Below are 13,079 nucleotides of genomic sequence, written 5' to 3'. Positions count from 1 at the left end.
TGAATCATAACTGAGAACTGTCTTTATGTGTAAAACTTTTTAATGATCTGCATGGTGCACCTCTGAGAAAAGCATCCTCAGAGCAATAACACTTCACACTTCTCATTTGTATGACTGTCGCTGTTATATGGAGGTTGAAGCTGGTTTTTGGTAGTTAGTTTTGTGTTAGGCTGCTGCTGAAGGATGTAATATTGTTGGGCTGGAGATGGAGGAGGACTGTCAGCGCTCAGGAGAAGAGATTGAGTCGAGTGGTGGGGTGGTAAATGTTAGAGAAACAAAATGCCAGCAGGTTAGTGGGTTATGATCAAAGTGTCCAGTCTGGGATGAGGTTTGGGCGCTTTGCTCTGATGCACATACTGCACACAGACAAGAGCTCACGTGGCGTGTTTCCCAGAATGCACTCTATTTTTCAAAGGCTTGATTGCAGTAACATATAACATTTAAACATATGTTAGATTAGGTGTCTGTATCTGTGACTCAAATCCTGCAGGATTTTTATTGTCAGTCCTCCACAGGTGTCAATCATCACACTTAAAGGCACAAGAGTTATATTTGAATAGCACTGATTGTTTTAAATTAATATTAATAATTAATACGTTTTCAGTTTTACCTTCAGTTATAATTTTAAAGCTTAAGTAATGTTGTTTTGTGTGTGTGTGTGTGTGTGTGTGTGTGTGTGTGTGTCATTATTATTTTGTTGTTGTTGTTTTTTTTCAATTTTTTGTTTTTTAAGTAAAACTAAATGAAAGTCACAAATGTTAAGTATTTTTTTTCTTTTCCTTTTCTCCTTCTGTTTTACTTTTAGACATCAAATCAAATAAATTAGAAATGTTATCTTTGCAACTAGCTGAAATAAATAAATAAATGTGTTTTTTTTTCATGAATATTAAAATAAAAATGTAACAAAATTGTATGTTAAATTATTTATTTATTTATTTATATTCTGTTTCAGTTTTTTATTTTAGCACTTGAGTAATTAGAAATTATTTATTTATTTATTTATATTCTGTTTCAGTTTTTTATTTTAGCACTTGAGTAATTAGAAATGTTAACTAGCTTATATTAAATCACTTTTTTAATTTTTTTTTTTTTTTATGGTTTCAGTTTTATTTTTGTTAACAATAAGACCTGACAGCAACATCTTCCAATATCCACAAAAAAATAAAATAAATAAAAATCACTTTTAAAATACTTCATTCTTAACACATTTTAACATTTTTAACCTTACAGTCTACTGTTTTTAGGTCATTTCAAACTACCGTTCCTTTAGAATAAGTGTAATTGACATGGCTCACCTCATAAAGTTCCTCTCTTCTGCTTTTTTGTCTTTCATCAACTGTTGTTCCTCAACTTATTGACCTTCACGCAGAAGTTTCCTTTCCGCTACTGTAAATGCTCAAGAGGTCTTACAGCAAGAAGAAAAAAAGCAAGAATACCTCATGTATGCTTTGGAAGACAAATACTGATCTTTAAAACGATCCACTCACTCAATAACCTCAAACAAGCAAGAAACCGGGATGGGCGCCTCAGAAGGCCCCGCGGTATTTGGAATAGACTAACGATTGCCTTGCGACCTGTCGTTCAGTCAAGAGGCACTCATGCACTGGATGTTTACAGCTCACTAAGCCTGCAGTCTGGGCCGGATCGATATAACCCTCTTTTTACGCTCCAGCTCCCAGCCGTCCACCCTGAACGCCCCGAGGACTGGACTTCATGCTCTGCCGAGAAACCGCAAACCACGTCAAAATGTGCAAGGCAAATTAAGAGAATGATAGATGTAAATTCTGCTTTCCACCTGCTCTCCTTATTTTTGTGCTATCATCTTGTTTTCCAGACATAATATGTGAATAATATTATGCAGATCATAATAATATTATTCCTACAGGTCTTGTTTTCTCCGTGTTATTGGCCACCCGTCTGACAGAACAAACTGGCGGGCGGACTCTGGGTCACCTTGCATGAATTCCTCGGTGGCAAAAAGGACATAAGAAAATAACCTAATGTGCAGCAGCATGTTCAGGGTTACTAAAAATAAATTAAGGCTTTTATTTGCATTTCAGAAGGGTTGCGAGGAACCGCAGTGGCCTTGACTTCTATCAAAGACACTAATGAGAGGATTTTTTTAAAGAAGAGGCCTCCGGAAAAATCTTTTTTAGCTTTTACATCCAAAGATAGTTTACTACTTGTAAAGCAAAGGATTTTAAGGTCTTTATATAATGAAACATACGTGTTTAAAATGTGGCTTGAAACAACACAAATAAAGCAGGTTAGGATTGTGCTGAAGAACTCTTAAAGGAACAGTTCACTGAAAATGTACTCCCCCTCAGGCAATCCAAGATGAGATTGTTTCTTCATCAAACATGTAGCATTATGTCACTTGTTCACCAATGGATCTTCTGCGGTGAATGGGTGCCATCAGAATGAGAGTCCAAACTGCTGATAAATAATCCACACCACTCCAGTCCATTAATTAACATCTTGAGAAACCAAAGGCTGCGTGTTTGTGAGAAACAAATTCATAATAAAAATGTTTTTCACTTCAAACCTTTGCTTCCTGCTAAAATACGAAATCCATAATAACGCTTCCTACAGTGAAAAAGTCACCTTGTCTGAATCAGGAGAGAAATATGCATAGATCTACGCCATTTAAATGTGAAAACGGTTTTAAACAAATATGTCTGTGTATTTTGATGAGAAATAACACAGTGGTGGACAGTAACGGAGTAGCTTTACTTCGTTACTGTACTTAAGTACATTTTTCAAGTATCTGTACTTTACTGGAGTAGTTTTATTTTTAAGTAACTTTTACTTTACTTCACTACATTCCAAAGCATAAGATCGTACTTTTTACTTCACTACATTTCATAAAACATATCGTTACTCCTTATAATATATCACGTGCTCTGAGACGCAGAAGCGGTGTCTGATTCAAGAACGAACTGATTCTTTTCAATGAACCTTTTAAATCGGTTCGCAAATCGCACCAAACGATTCATTCACGAATTAGAATGAATCGATTGCAGCTGTTCTCGAGTCTACAACTCACTGATTCAAATGAACCGTTTAGTGCGAGTCTCTAGTAAACTGAATTCAGAACCGGGAGATCTTGTGAGCGCGCGAGCGACCTTGCTAAAAGTAAGTTACTAATGTCGAATTTTGAGATTAATTATTGTAATTGAAAATCATATTTAGGTCAAAATTGTCAGTTGTTTGTGAACTAAATCTTCTGTAAAGGGTGATCTATTTAAGCCCACTGAAATGCTTGAATGCAAACACATCAGCATCTGTGCCTTTTAGGTCAAAAAAAACAAAACATTAAATTAACACAGATTAAATAAAATAACTTATGCACGTTCAAATTCCCGCTGCCATAACATTAACAGTTGTATTAAAATGTTACGCATTTATCCCTATGTGACGTCTGTTTTTATATTGTTTATCAACAGTATAAATGTTTATATTGTTTGAATTAACCACCCAAGTAGACAGATATGAATGTTTATTCATAACCATACTGAAAATAAGTAAATATTGGTAGCTGATGCTAACTGTCTAGCTAACAAGCTTGCTGGTGCTAAGTTGAGGGAAATTATAAAAAATAAAGTCCAAATATTTTTATTCAACCACCTAGATATATTATATCTGGGGGAAAAAAGAAAGGCTGTGATGTTCAGAACATGGTAACTACAGTAATTACTGAAGTGGGAAGTGATGCCCTCTGGGAGTATTTGGCCAGGAGTGTTTTTTACACCACAGACAAGGTTTGAGAAAATGTTCTTCCTAACTTCAGGCCTTATTCTCATGTCATATATAACTGTGATGTTCTGCAAAACAACAAATTTTTTAAAACACTTTTTTTCTTACTGGTGAAAATCTGATGATCAAATGTGACCCTGGAGCACAAAAGCAGTCTGAAGTCGCTGGGGTATATTTCTAGCAATAGCCAAAAATACATTGTGTGTGTCAAAATGATTAATTTTCCTTTTATGGCAAAAATCATTAGGATATTAAGTAAAGATCATGTTCCATGAAGATATTTTCTAAATTTCCTACTGTAAATATATAAAATCCAAACTTTGATTAGTAATATGCATTGCTAAGAATTCATTTAGACAAGTTTAAAGGTGATTTTCTCAGTGTTTTGATTTTTTTTGCACCCTCAGATTCCAGATTTTCCAATAGTTGTATCTCAGACATATATCACTCCTTTCCTAACAAACAAAACATCAATGGAAAGCTTATTTAATCAGCTTTCGGATGATGCCTAAATCTCAATTTCAAAAAATTGACCCTTATGGTTTTGGGGACCAGGGTCACAAATCTGTTTTCTCTCAGGTACATCGCAGTGTTAGCTTCACAGTGAACATTACTACATCACTCTTGTCAGCGTAGTCCATATCAACAACAAAAATATATCTTGACTCCAAGTAGTGGTTATTTTGAGAAAGTTCCAGGTATTTTGAGCAGTAGGATTATAAAAAAAATATGTGCTAATATAAAATTAAGTAGCCAGCCTATATAAAATTGCTAAATAAATCTATCTATCGGTACTTTTTTACTTAAGTACATAAAAAAATTGAGTACTTTTGTACTTTCACTCGAGTAAAAATTGAAAAAAGGAGTACTTTTTACTTTTACTGGAGTATTATTTTATTATACGTATCTGTACTTTTACTCAAGTACTTGATTTGTGTACTTCCAGACATATTTGTGTATTTTGATGAGAGAGGACAACAGGAGATTTGTTTAATCTTTTTCACTGGAGGAAGATTTATTATGGATTATGGACTCATATTTCAGATGGAAGCAATGGTTTGAAGAAAAATGTGTTAATGACAGATTTGTTTCTTAAAGCTTTTAGTTTCACGAGATTAATTCCAGTCCATCTGGAGTGGTGTAGATAAAAACTATTCCTAATATCATTATTATGTACTCACAATCTGACTGCACCCACACACTGAAGACAACCATTCACTGCAGAGGAGTAAGTGATGTAATGCTACATTTCTCAAAATCTGTTCCTAATAAGAAACAAAGAATTTTTTTTTTTTTTTTAAAAAATCGTTAACAACAAGAAACATAACATAAATCAAACATTATTTTTTTTTTTTTTTAGTCGTAGTTAATAACACCAAATAACACTGGACACTGAACAGAAAGCAAACAGTTCATTTTTATTGTATGTTGACTTTATAAACAGTCTTCTCAGTACTGGAAGATGTTTTTTTCTTTGTGCATTTGAGAAGGTTTTACAAGATTGATAGTGGCAAGGGTTGTCAAGGTCACACTTGCAGTCCATTTCCTTTCTGTACACTGTGGCATTAAGACCAATCATGCCGTTTGGGATCAAAAGCATCCTGGGATTACATAAGACCTCTTTACTCGCCGCTAACAGACAGCAAAGGTGAACTCACCCGCGGCGCGGTGCGTAAATGTGAGCATAAGTGTTTTATTGCAGAGCTAAATTGTGAGTTGTGTGACAGATCACCTGTAGTGCTGTGTGGGATCTTTTGATGTCCCGTTTCATTATCATTAAGAGAGAAGCAGCTTGCGGTCTCTTTATTTTACGCCCCGGCGGTGTAGCGGTACATGCCGGCGGTTGTGCCGACAGCTGTAAATAAATGAAGAAAAAGTAACTCCACAGGGAAACGCAGAGGATTTGCTGACTTGTCTTTGTCATTGGAATCAGTTTTTTTTTTTTTTTCTCCCCCCATTTACTTTTTCCATTTCCCTTTTTTTGGCCAAGCTACATTTCATTTGCCAATTCATCACAGACAGCTCACAGTTACATTAATTCCCATCACAGTAATATAGTTTCCATGATTAATTTTTCGGCACTTTAACAATTTTTTACCTTTGGCTTCACATAAAAACTCACAGAAAACAGCCATTATTTAATATCGCGCAGGAGACGGAAGGAGAAAGCGGCGGTAATGAATGCGAGTCTCTCCGGTGCGCTGTTCACGAGAACTTCATCACTCTTGATAGCAGTCGCGATTCTGCACAGATTTGGTTACGTGCGCAATGCATGCTGGGAGTCCGAGGGACGCCATTAATGTGAGTAACACTAATAAAGATGGACCAGTTTTGGACGCGTTTAGCTGTGTGTGAGACTTTGGGGTGGATATTTATGTGAAAATAAATAAATAATCTCACAGTTGGTTTTAAATCAGTCCTTACCGACGGTGTGTGGAGCAGCTGGTGAGGGAATGGAATATATTTATCAAGCTGTGAGCGAGTTGTGTGGAAACAGCATACTGTTAGCGCCGATGATTAGGATTATAAGGTTCATGTGCAAACACACACACACACACACACACACACACACACATATAATACACATGCTCAATACACGCTCACAGAACAGACATGCACTCTATAGACTTAATAGAGCAATTTACTCACCTTGACTTTGTCACATGACAACAAAATGGCTTATTTTAATTTATTTATTTTAGCATATTATAATACTTAATAAATAGATATTATAGTGTTATTTAGAATATGTAATTCCAAATTCCAATTTTAATTATTTTTATTTGATCAATTTATAATCTTTAATGATATATTAAATACATGTTATAACAATTTTTAATAATACTATTTATAATATTAAAAATAACACAAATTTGTTTTTTTTGTTTGTTTTTTTTCTGATTGATTAATTGATTCATTATCTTTAATAATATATCATAAATACATATTATAAATACATTTAATAATATTATTTAGAATATTTAATTAGAAACAATACAAATTTCAACTTTTTGAGACTTACCTATTTAAGAAATTTATAATATTTCATTATATTTAATAATCACTATACAAAATAATATTTATAATATTTAATTAGAAATATGAATTTCAGCTTTTTAGATTTATTTATTTAGTTATATATATATATATATATATATATATATATATATATATATATATATATATATATATATATATATATAATTGTAAATGTCATCAATATTATATTATAATTTAATAATGTTTAATATTTTAATATTTAATTTGAAATAATACAAAGTTTAACTTTTTGAGACTTTTTCTTCATTGTGATATTAGTATGATTGCACCACATTTAACATACAAAATGTATACTGTATGTATACTCGCAAAATATTTTACAAATTTTTAATTCAAAATATATTCACCATACAAGATGAGCAGTAAAAGTCTATATGAATTGCATATTTAATATCTTTCATAATAAATTAATATATCAGAGTGGGGGAGGGAACAAACAATGGTATGCCATTGACCCCATTAGAACTCGTGCAAAATTATTAATAAATATCAGAACCCCACATTGGTAATAAAAGAACGATGGCTTGATTTCCTGCAGACATACCTTTGTATACTGCGTTTCCAGTTTAGGCGTTCTGTAACTCACCCTAATGGAGTCTCAGTCCAGGCAACAAGCCCGAGGACAATGCAGCACAATGGCTTCTGTTCAGACCTCAGAAAGTTCTGGAGCCACCAATGGATGTACAATTTATGGGCAGAGCAGTGCCGTACGCTTTCAAGTTCAATGGCGTTCTCCGGTTTGAACTTTTTTCCCCGGTGGGGCTGCTGTGGCATTGTGCTACTGCTCAAAAAGAGGGGAAAAATTCAATTCCGGTTTCTTTCATCCGACTGAGGCCACCTGGGGAATCACTGAGCAGTTGCATGGAAATGAACATTTACAGAGGAAGACGGCTTGTGCATTAAGAGTCCATATTTCCCTCATTTTTATGGATTGCTTAGTTAAACTTTAAACTTTAAATGATTAGATTTGAGCAAGGCTTGAAATAGCACCATGCAGGTCCACAAAAATGATGAGATATTCATTCACATAATTATCTAGTGGAATAGAGACTGTTAAAGTGCAATGGTGGATAAAATTGATATGACTCATGATAGGAAGTGTGTAAAACAATTTTAAAAATAAAGTTTCTTTTTTTCTTTTTTATTCTCTTTTTCTCTTAGGAGATAACTCAGATGGGTTTTGCAATATTTAAGATGTTTCAAAACCTAACTAGACAGCATTTTAATGGAGAATCATAACATTTTTCACAAATGCGTAATGAGCTCAGTGAAAAATTCATCAGAGATGTTCGAGTCAACAGAGTTGGGCTAAAGGCCCTAAAGGTAAACAAACAACATAAAGAAATTTATGTTAGCATTGTTGCAGTGCATCATTCATTTGCTAAAGGCAGACTATACAGGAGCTCATATTCACACATTTTAAACATTTTCACATGCTGCTAATTATGAAAAATGTAATATTTTGCTTAAGCCTTTTTCTCTTGATGTACACTACTAAGTGTTGTTATTGTTTACTAAAACAATATCTGTTAAATACAGTTAAAATAAAATAAAATATGAAAAAAAAATCAAAATTGAGAATATCGCCTTAAGTTGAAGTACTAAAATTACTGAAACTCCAATAAAAATAAATTAAAGCTAAATAGAAATATCAAAAAATAATGCAAGGACAAAAGCCCATAAAAATGACTACAATGTAAACTAAAATTAAAATGAAAAAAAATATATACAAATAAAAAATATATTAATTCATAATATTAATAAATACTTTTTTATATATTATATAAATATAGTATATAAAATAACAATGACCCTACGCAAAATGAAATGCTCTGAAATACTGATTAATTTTTTATTTTATTTTTTTATTTTATGGTAACACTTTACAGTAAGGTCCCATTAGTTAACATTAGTTAATGCCTTAACTAACATTAACATTAATCAATACATTTTGTACAGTATTTATTAATTTAAGTTAATTTTAGTTAATAAAAATACAGCTGTTCATTGTTTGTATATGCTATTTGAGGTCCATATATTATTAACAGATACAACTTAAAATTAAAAAAATATACCACACTATAATAAAAAATTTTAAAAAAAACATACAAAAATCAAAAAAAACTCTAAAAAAATTATTAATAACCACTAACTAATGTTAACAAATGGAACCCTATTGTACAGAGTTACTGATTTCATTAAAAACTGCCTGCTGTGTATTTCTGTGCTTATTAGAGTATTGTGTCGCTTACTACTGTATATTAAATCAATTGAGAGTCCCAGTGCTTCACTTACTGAGTGTGTAAGTATAAAGTTTAAGATCAGCCACTTATAAGGCTTGGTTTCAGTCAGTAGACAGACAGAAAGGTTTAGCTCTGATGTAATTTGTGTGTTTCTGTCACTGAAGGGCAGAAGGGGTCAGTCTCAGCAGCTTAACAAAGAGCCTCAGTAGACACACGCCGCAGATCAAAGGCTCCGGCACACTGTGCTAATTAAAGGGCCGTTCTGCTGCTAATGTGCAACACAGGCCCTGGCCAATCCCAAAGAGAAGAGAGGGAAAGAAAGTTAGGAAGAGACGAGGGATTGTTCGCTCATGCATCGTTCAGAATCGAATCGACAATGCATTTTATATCAATTCAATTCTTAGATTCGAGTTGAGGTTGCATGCAGGATCCAGAATAATGCTTTGTGCCTTTTGGAAGAGTCTTTGTGTTAAAAACGTGCCCTAAAAAGCTTCCGACAGCTCAGAACAAAGCTATTATCTCTGGTGCCTCGTCCTCCCGGAGGAATATAATGGCAGAGTGTCTAATTAAAGCTGCGGATCACAGCGGCTCCTTCAGCTCTTTTAGCAGCTCCGTGTTAATTGTAACCTGTTCTCACTGTCATTGTGTTTCATCTTTTCTCCATCTCTCTGTGTCTGGTGCGATGTTGACCTCTGACCCCCAAGTTGTCTACCGAGCCTTTTTTGAGCTCATCCCGACTAAAGGCCGATTCACACCGAGCAAAACAAGATATTACCACAAAACAATGCCTCCCTATGGAATCCGTGTGTGAAAACAGAAATATAAAAGCTGTAGGCGTCAACAAACTGACTACAGATGTATCTATATAAATGATGTATATATTATAACTATTTATAAACTATGAGTTATTTAGAGAGAGAGGGAGTTATATAATTTGGTAGTTTGTAATAACAGATTTTTTTAAACGTGTTTGTATTTTTTAGATTCAGTTTTTTTATTAACAAACTACATAAGCAATAATTAATAAGCATATTTTTTTAGATTTATAATTCATTTTATTTCAAAATTAAATACAATTTTAACTAATGTTATATATTATAAATAAATAAATATTACACATTTATTTTTCATAAAGTAAATAAACAATTATAAATCATTTATTTTTTTTTAAATAATAAAAAATATAAAGTTAAATAATTTGGTTAAAATGTTTAAAAACTTGTCAGATTGGTTGTATCCAGTCAGTGCACCTTTCACAACAGAAATCCTTTAAAAGTGTGATATGTATACAGTACATATACTGTGAAAGTAAGATTTAATTTATATATTAATTTATATATACTGTATGTGTGTGTGTGTAATACTTAATATAATTACGTGTTATTCTCACTTATTATTCAATATTCAAGCAGCTGTCGTGTTGCTGTTGGTTTGAAGAGGCTTTAACACAGCTTACACTGAAAACATGTCTACTCAGATCTAATGCTGTATTTAAGTCATGTTGGATTTACCATAATTATAAGACGACAACTCTCAGATTTGACTCTGAGCCGTTCATGTCCTCAAACTCAGAAATGATTTGTTTCTATAGCAACGTTCAGAACTCCAAAAAGGATTCCTTTTGCATCTTTGCTGTTAATTCACTTCTAAATGCTCTCACAAAATAGTGAAGAACAAAGAAAGGACAACAAGCAGCATCGGCTGAAATGAACCACGCTGCACAAAAATATTACAAGTTTGACGAAGACATTAATGTTCTTAAAAGCTGGAAAATCATAATTATAGTAATTCTAACATGCTGTGCTCTTTGAAGAACACATTGTAAATGAATAGCAGGGTCAGTTTTCTAGCCCAGCTGTACAGGTGGCATTTCAATAGAAAATTGGTGGCATATAGTATTTGGTGGCACAGCGAGGTTTGTAACTGATTCTAGAGATTTATTTGCTCAGATGGACTGCAAGTGGCATAAAGTGTCTGTATAAACTGCAGCTGACAGGCCTGCTGTGTCAGGACATTTAACATTAGCGCTTCCGCAAGCTTTCTGAGAAGATGCACGCCAGAATCCTGCACTGCCGCAAATGTGTTGATGAGATTTGCATGGGCTTGAGGAAAAAGGATTGAACTCTTCAGTATTGTTTTCTATTTCTTTGTCCTTTTGATATACAGTAGACACAACATATAACATATACTAATACTAATGTTTGCAGCATGTGTAATCATATATTTCAGTTTAGCTGGAAGTGTATATATTTAGTTTTGCTGAAAATGCAACAAAAGATAACCAATAAAAGTTAAATGCCATAGCAAAATCTGCCCCCCCCAACACACACACACACACACACACACATACACACAAACACACAAACACGTATATATATATATATATATATATATATATATATATATATATATATATATATATATATATATATATATATATATATATATATATATATATACAGTATATATATATATATAATATATATATATATTATATATATATATATGTGTATATGTATATATGTATATACAGTATACATTACATTTTAAACTGAGTTTAAGAAAATTATTAACTAGTGTCTATCAATCACTAAACACACATTGTAACAAGTAATAGCCTTTATCTGCATTTATAACATTTGTCATACAGATTAACATGCAGGCTTAAAGGGGCAGTTCACCGAAAAAATGCACATTTGCTGTTTATTGACGCACACTCAGGCCACGTTAACTTTTTTCTTCAATTGAACAGTAAAGGCGGTTTTAGGTGAAACCATTGTCTTTGGCAATTCATAAACTGCAGGTCTCTGTCTGCCAGCTTTTGAGAGTCAAATAAACATGTACAGACAGGACCAAAGGCTCCTGAGGACACACTGAGGTCTCATGAAGCTAAACAATCAAAAACCGGCAGCCAAGGACATGTAGTATATGAATAGCCAAGACTCACTGTTTCAGCTAAAAATCTTCTTTACTGTTCTACTGAAGAACTGAAGTCACTGACATCTTAAATGGCCTGAGAGTCAGTAATATAACAGCAAATTTTGGGGTGAACTATCCCTTTAAAGTGCTCCAGTTGTCAAACATTACATTTGTAATACAACTGCAAATTTTGTTAAACATTTGTTAAATGAATTAAAAAAAAGACTAAAGTTAAACAAAATGTTCACAAACAAACATTTACAAATATTATGACTGCATCTTTAATAAGAGGCAGAAGTCAGAAAAAAAATAAATGAACCAGGCTTTACAGTTTAACGGAACTGAATCAAGTAAACTCCAGTAACTGCATTTATATAGCACTTTTTACAATACAGATTGTGTCAAAGCAGCTTTATAGTATTAAACAGAAAGATTGTGTGTCGAAGGAACCAAAACTCCATCGTTCTTCTCTGGCCAAACAAAACCAGCAGTTTAATTGCAGGCTGCAGCAAAGTCAGAGGGTTCCTGCTGTGTGTGGTTGTATGTATTGTACACAATGTCAAATCACCAAGACCTGCATGGAAATATATGCATTTTAATTACTGTACGTTGTCATCATGTGGAGTAGATAGCAAGTGACCATTCCCATCATGCATTTCACTTTTACATGAACAATTACAACAAAACACTGTATATCAGTAATTAGACTACAGACAAAGACTACGGGGACTTTGCTACCTGACATGTAAGAGCTTATGTAAATATGTTCAAACTGAATAAAAGCAGTAAATCTGTTTTTGCTTTACTATAAAAAGACACATAGGCTAACATCGTTTGGAGACGGCGCTTGTATTAGCATAACACAATTAGCATGACAATGTGTTGCTGACATAAAAGCTTGTATTAAATGAGTGTGTCTCATAAACCAAGCCACTAACAGTAACATATACTCGATAATGCATTTCATTAGCTGGAATAATCACATTAGCAAAACACATATTCATTAAAAAAGGCTAACTAGCAAAAAGTGGCAAACAAAAATCTAAAAATACAGAAATGCAAAAGCGCTTCTGAAGATATTAGTTGATGTAATTATAGGGC

This window comes from Cyprinus carpio, chromosome B6 (assembly GCF_018340385.1).
Source record: "Cyprinus carpio isolate SPL01 chromosome B6, ASM1834038v1, whole genome shotgun sequence".
NCBI classification, from domain to species: Eukaryota; Metazoa; Chordata; class Actinopteri; order Cypriniformes; family Cyprinidae; genus Cyprinus; species Cyprinus carpio.
This window is presented reverse-complemented; position numbering follows the sequence as displayed.